Here is a 7540-nt window from a genome sequence, read left to right as displayed (position 1 = left end):
ATATATATACTAATATAAAATGCTTATTATTTAACAAAGGGGTAACCTCTGTAAACAGCAATCAAGCAGTCAAGGGGACATATCACACTTGTTTTTTTCACTCTGAAGTCTTGTAAATAAAAATAAAACAACCCACTATAGCAACCCAGCCACAACACATAATTGCGAATAACATGCCTTACCTTAACACAGAATCGACCACAGTGTCCAGCGTTCATATTTTTTCTACGAATCATTGAGTTAACATGATCTAAACATGAGTGGAATTTGCACCGCAGCGCCCTCACACCTTGATGCTCATGACAAGAATAGCATGTATAGTTATCTTTATTGAAGTGAATTAGGTTTAAATCGCCGTCATGCATGAATGAATTATATTTTTGCAATTTTACACATAATAATCCAAGATGATCACATTACACAAAACTGAAATTGCACGTCAAAATAACACACTGTCAATATTTTTTGAGACCCCCCAAAATTTCACAAATCACGTTTTCAGGGGAGCCCATGTCTTATTAAGGGGAGCCGAGCTCCCCCGTAGTTCGCACCCTGATTGTTCGGCATCTCCCTCTTTCTTTCCTGTAAATACAGGCATTGAGAACTTTATTCTCTCATGCATATTATTGCTTTAAATGATTTAGAAGAGTACTGTATCAGTGTGTGTGATATTATCTCATATTTAACAAAGGTGTTTTAACCCCACGACTGTACAAAAAATAAGCAAGCTGATGTTAATTTTCTTCATAAAATACTGTGCATTCTTTCAAAGAAATACATGTGCATCTCATCATGCCTCTTGGATATATATATATATATATATATATATATATATAAACTCTTTGAAATTTGAACACAATGTAACAAAAAATGTTTTTTTATGGTTCTTCTGTAATTATTTGATGTTAATTATTATTGACACTATTTATTTTCACGTAGCATCAGTATTTTGGGAAACATTTAGGTCAGATACATTTTAGAGCTTCTATCATTAATTGTGAAACATTGGCTTAGTATAGGTATGTTTTTTGTACAAATTTTGCATGTTTTTAAAGCTTTTTTGCTTTTGCAAGGATGGGAACATTCTAGAGGTTTCTGTAGCATTCCAGAACATTGTGGGACTAGTCATAAAAGACAAAAATCATCAAACGCACACTTCTGAATTTCGGACGACTCACTTTTGGTAACTGTTTATGTTAAACTGTTGTTAGATCAAGTATTATGCATGTACCATGTAATTTTTATGCATGAGTAATAACAGATTAGCTTGTATAAATTGTCAACATATTTTATTTTTATTTTTCATGAGCACTGTTAATGATACACAAAAAGTAATGTGAGTTTCGTATTCCGTATGTCAAACTCCATAATGAAACATTAAAAATAAAAGCGAAAAAAAATAACTTTTATGAAAATTTGTTTCACGGCGTAATTCTATCAGTTAAATCTCTTTTGGCTTTATATTGAACATGCTGTGTTAGACCATCCATGTGCTGGTTTGCATTGTCCTACTCCGACATAGTTTTCGATGTCATCTATTTTCAATTTGTCTAGATTACACTGAGCCACACTCTGAGACATGGATTTGAAGTCGTCCGTCCGTCCCTCTCCCCTCTGGCCTTGTGAAAAACCATTTCTCAGATGAGCAGCGATTAGATGTGAGAGCTGATCTGTCAGTCATGTTAATGTGCTCTGTCAGTTTCACAGTGCTCAGTTATCTTTGCCTAAACTGAGCTCCTGTCATATGGGGACAGAGGAGACCCAATGATGCATGTTCAAAAAGCAACAACTTCACATGAAATGAAGTGCAAATTGAGCCACATATGATAATTGGAAACATAATGTATTCCCTGACTATAAGTGTTACAAAAACATTGTCTGTTCTCTTTTTTTAATGACGTATAATTAGTGAAGTTTGTGAAGACGAGAGCTGTTTTGTTTTGTTTTTGTGGATTAAACGGACTTAATTTGGCTATGAAAGAGATAGAATATAATGAATGAGACAAAGAGACAGAATACATTAGAGCAAATTAGATCCTTTCTTTGTATAGAGATATACTTCAATTAAAGTGAGTTAATATTTCAAAGTTTATCAAAAAGCAAAAAACTTTTTAAATTCAGGGTCCAAAAGTCCACATTGAAAATAAGATATCCAAAATCTAATTTAAACTTACAAAAACAAAAACGTTATCATGTAAAATGAGTATGACATATTCAAGACTCTACAATATATCTAGGTCATTAATAAAAAAAGTACACTCTAAAAAATGCTGGGTTATTTCAACCCAACTTTGGGTCAAATTTGGACTAACCCAAAAATTTAACCCAACGGTTGGGTTAGTCCATATTTGACCCAAAGTTGGGTTGAAATAACCCAGCAGTTTTTAGAGTGTAGATTTGTGACATTGATCATGTGACTGTACACATGGTCAGAAGTTTTCCCTTGTATCGAAGCTCAAGATTCTCTTTGGATTGTTCTCAAATCATGTTGGAGAACATGATCATCAGGTTTATTTATTTCATGCTGCTGTCATTAAAGCAAAAGAGGTACAAACCAAATACTACACTCTAGAGTGTAAGAAATTATGAAACTCATTGAAATGAATAGTGAAATTCAAATTTGCAGGGGTTTTTTCTGATAGCATCATTTGTAATTCAAAATGATTCAATAATCCTTTACACTGTCAGTACTGTTGAACCTGTCACATTTCATCTGCCCTCCACTCCCTAGCATACTCAAAAAGTCAAACAGCATCTGTTATATCAAGATAACAAGGCTAAAACCATGTGAAGAAATGAATAAACCTAAATGCAAATGAAAACACTGCATTTTGCCATTATCTGTTGGAAACTGACCTCCTGTTTTTCCCTTAACCTTGAAACACAGGTCTCAGGGTTCATGCAAACATGGCTAGATCAAAACAGGCACTACAAGGAAGAAAGACAGAAAAACAAATAGCCATTTAAAGACTGAAAGCTGATTTGTCTGTTGTGACAGGGGGAAGTTGTTTTATGAATAAACACTGAGCTTTAGTCTCATTCCCTCAATAGATGGTCTCTTTGTGTTATGTGCTATTATGTCATGGCCCAGTGCTTTTATACTTTATGAATATACTGTATGGTTTGGGGAGGACTGCACTGACTCACAACTGGACACAGAGTATGTACAAGTAAAACAATTTGCACAATTTGTATGTAATTTAAGAGTTGATATTAAGATACCTTTTTATTTTTAGAAATAGGGAAATTAAAAACTGCAGTGGAAAAGGGCTTCTGTTTTATATATATTCCAAATAAGTTCTACATTTCCTTGTTTGGATGATAGCCTATATATATATCCTATGTGTGTGTTTGGACAGGCACACCCACTTCTTCAATTATTTAATATTACTGATTTCCACATAACAGTAGCTAATGCTAAAATAATATCAAAACTATAAAACAACATACTTGGAAGTATGAGGATTACGTAACGACCAAACGTCTTGTAGACCTACATACTATATTTGAGCTATTTTTAAAAAAGTATTGGAGTTTCCAATTCTTCCAGTGTTGGACATTGTCTGCTCTTCATTCACTATCCTGACCAACATTAATATTTAAAGTGAATTTCATACAGTAGCTACGTACGCACACTTGTCTACAAAACTTATTTGACGCATTTACGCACGCCATTAAACCAACAGTTTATCACGTCTTTAAAATAACACGTTACTATCAGGAGAAACATAAATACACCAAGCTTCAAGACCAGAAGCGAACAGTTCAAACGAGCATCTCTCAGTGTGTCTGCGCTCCCGCAGTGCGCTGCAACTGTCAAACTTCACACAACTATTTCTGGGCGTTGCAACTTTGAAATAAAACTAGAGGCAAACCACATTAATTTACCGTAGTCTCGCTGTTTCACTGTCCGGCACTGAAGAAAAGACGAACCACCTGCAGCAGAACTGTCACCAAAACGTCTCAAATCACCGCGTACTCAACTGTTAGTCCGCTACCTGCATGTGCGTATCCGTGTGGCCGCGTCTTGAAGCTCTGCCTCGCACACCACGCACTCACGAGAACGAGCGGAACCGCTGTCTCCGCCCTTGAAAAAGCCAATGTAACAACACTCTGTATCACCGTGCGAAATATTCAAAGACTTTCAATTGGGTTGATAAAAAAAATGAAAAAATAGATACTGTCACTAATTTTCTGTTGGAGAATCGTCTTGCACAACCCAATATTGTATTTTGGTAGCATACCGCCTTGGCTAAATGACTATCTAAAAGACGTTTTAAACAAAACATTACGTTTTTGTATTATATTTTTGATGTCTAAATATATTATTATCTTGTAATGTAAATTTTGTGCTTACCGAAACACTTTGAAACCATTTTTAAAAGTACAACTCAATGTAAATGGAACTCCCAAAGCTACTTACCGGTATTTTGATATATAACATTTTAAAACATCTGCCTGGTGTGTATATAGGTAGCTTAATATGCAATTTCCTGTCGTTTTTTTCCTTTCTGGTAAAGTGTTAAATAACTGTCTGTATGAGTAACATCTGCACTTAGAGAGAAGGAACACACACACAAGTTCTGCACTTCTGCTAGAGTGGCAAAGCATGCGGCAGGAAACCCAGCTGAGATCAACTGGCTGAAAATGTGTGGTTTCTCTCGCTCTCTTTCTCTCTCTAACACACCATATAAGAATGCTTGTTTCTATTAAAGCATTTTGCAACACCCAGACAAAGTTTTTCAAGCACATACAATTTGATTAAGCTGGTTCCTGCTCAAGTTCATGGATGTTCAAGCTTTGATAATATGGTCCGGGTTAGGAAGTAATGTGCTCAGAGAGCTTACAGTTCGGTGGGGTTCCCCCTGCGCAAACCTTTTATGCACCTGCAGGAATCAGGCCAACACCGCAAGCCACATAAGATGCATCAGCATGGCAAAAAAAAATTCTCCATGTGTTTTTTTGAATGTTTTAAGCAAGTTTACTTTGAACAACATGGTAAAAGTACAGATATGTAGGCAGAGAAGAAAGAAAGAAAATGTGAAAAAGAAAGAAAAATGTGACCCCTCATTTCTAAGAGCCCTCTGAAATGGCTGTTGTTTAATGTCCAGGTGGATCTGAGCTGCTGTAACTCTGGGCTAACTCCTTTTCTAACTCCCTTTCTGACAAATATCCTTCCTTGTCTGTCAATTATTAAGTTACGCTTCCTGACAGAACACAGAACACGACCTCAGACAGGTCAGAATGCAGAAGTAAATGGAATTCCGCTGCTGTATCCTGACCGTCTGTTATATAATCATTGTCCAGTACTGTCTATAAACGCATGCCATTATGTGTTGGTCACTCAGCTGGTCATGCTTGGCTTGATGTACAGTAAAGGTCCTAAAAGGCATCAGTTTAGCTAGGTTACACCATAGAAAAGTCATTTTGAGAGTCAGATCAGCTAGAAATATCGCCAATAAATTTCACAGTGCTCTTTACACACTGAAAAAAAATGTTTCATTCATCCAATTAAAAAGATTTAGGGTAATGATTCACAAATATATTTTAATTTTTTTTTAAATTGGATGAATAAAATATTTTTTCAGTGCAGTGTGTATGTGCTGGAGAATGAAATACTAAAGATGCATAAAGTACACTCCTTTAAAATGGAATTTGTAGGTTTGAGTATGAAGTTTAGCACTTTAATCAGCACATGATGTGCTTTTTGACTGTAAGATTGCTCTGATAAAACTAGTCCAAACTTTTTTTTTTTTCTGCACAGAATGAGGCGAAGATGGTGGGGAACTGTTAACGTTCTCTTCTGGGTCTTTTCTTAGTTTCAGCAATGAATTGAGTCATAGAATTGGCATTTATAGCGAGGTGATTTTATAATTGCGTTTCATTAGTTTGCGAATCATTCTACACTCTTAAAAATAAAGGTGCTTCACGATGCCATAGAAGAACCTTTTTGTCCAAATGGCTCCAGAAAGAACTTTTAACATCTGAAGAACCTTTCTGTTTGACAAAAGGTTCTTTGTGGCGAAAGAAGGTTCTTCAGATTATAAAAAAGCTAAGAAATAGATAGTTCTTTAAAGAACCTTTGACTGAATGGTTCTTTGTGGAACCAAAAATGGTTCTTCTATGGCATCGCTTGAAGAACCTTTTGAAGCACCTTTATTTTTAAGAGTGTATGTTCCTTCTAGAATAAAATGAGCACTCATGCTACTGATATTTAAAAAATTAAATAGCAGGTTTGAAAGCAATTTCAACACCACATAACAGACCTTGTTTTGGCAGAAATGTGATTATTTCCGTTTTATGCATCCTGAAATGAATGCTTTACTATACAATCAGCAGTGTATGAGAAAAGACTAAGAAGTAGTTTTGATACCTGATTGAGATGTTATCTCGTTAACATTTCTGCCTAATATATCTGGCAGAAGGCATCTACAACGGCATCCTGCTTCCTTTCTTCGGTGGGAACCACAAGACACCCGCTCACACCTGGAAGAGAACACACATTGGTTTAGGGGTAAGATTTTGTGCAAGGGACATACAGATAATGATTGCATTATTTTGTGCCTTTCAAAACAGTTTCTGGTCCCCAATGACTCTGATGTGTTTTTCTTTACTATGAAAGTTACAACCATCAGCTGTTTAGTTGAGACACATGTTTCAAAGTATCTTCTTTTGTGTTCAACAGAAGAAAGCACTTTATGCAGGTTTAGAACAACCTGGGTAAATTATGACAAATTTCATTTTTCTGTGAACCATACCTTTAAAGTGACAGACACATCCGTGCTTCTACAGGTATAGGCCTATTGTTTTATTAAAATTTGGATAGTCTGTAAACATAATATTCCATACATTATCAGAGCTTGGTAGACATAATTATTATATTCTTAGACATGATTAGACAGATAAATTAATATGTTATAATTAATGTTAGACCCTATTTATTAATTTATTAAATATTAAATAAATATATACCTAATAAATAATCATATATGTCATAAACAATTTGCCATTTTAAAAAGTTTTAAAAATGCTAAATCGTTTAGATAAAAATGGGACAAATAATTACATAATAATGTAGTTGTCAGACTCTGTTCCATGTTTTGTGTGTCTTGCTCCCCATGTGCCTTCCTATGCCCTTATTTGGTTAGTTTCCTGTTCCTGTCCTGATTAGTTTAGTTCATTTGTCCCAGGTGTTTCCCTTGATGTTTCATTGCTCCCAGGTGTGTCTCGTCATCCCCTCCTCCTGTGTGTATAAATAGTGTTCCCTGTGTGTGCTCCAGCGTCCGGTATTGTATGTTGATGAATGTCTATGTCTACAGTTATTGCGTGAGTGGTCCTTTGTGGTCATTAAACCCATTTGGATTGATGTACTCCTCGGCTCTCTCCGTTCCTTGCTCCTGACTCCGCTCAGCAGTGCATCCGTGACAGTAGTCCTAATTCAAGCAAATTAATAATTTTTTTAAATAATTCATCCCATCCGTAACAGCTGCAGGACTGAGACAAATAATAATGATTATAAATAAGCAAATTTAAAATAACA

General features: G+C 35.5%; 1 protein-coding gene across 3 annotated transcripts in view; it reads right to left on the bottom strand.

The window, feature by feature from the left end:
- grap2a (GRB2 related adaptor protein 2a) overlaps window positions 1–6393 on the bottom strand; it is a 15427-nt gene extending 9034 nt beyond the window's left edge. For 2 of the 3 annotated variants that reach the window (XM_016245778.1, XM_016245780.1), the window contains exon 1: window positions 3889–4073. The gene's annotated coding sequence lies outside the window, so the exon portion shown is untranslated. Of the gene's footprint in view, window positions 1–3888; window positions 4074–6373 lie in introns of those variants that run through there. The other variant, XM_016245779.1, reaches the window with a different exon arrangement.
- Between the last annotated feature and the right edge of the window lie 1147 nt (window positions 6394–7540).

The sequence above is a fragment of the Sinocyclocheilus grahami genome, unplaced genomic scaffold (assembly GCF_001515645.1).
Source record: "Sinocyclocheilus grahami isolate Dianchi unplaced genomic scaffold, SAMN03320097.WGS_v1.1 scaffold768.1, whole genome shotgun sequence".
Taxonomy (NCBI): Eukaryota; Metazoa; Chordata; class Actinopteri; order Cypriniformes; family Cyprinidae; genus Sinocyclocheilus; species Sinocyclocheilus grahami.
This window is presented reverse-complemented; position numbering and strand designations above follow the sequence as displayed.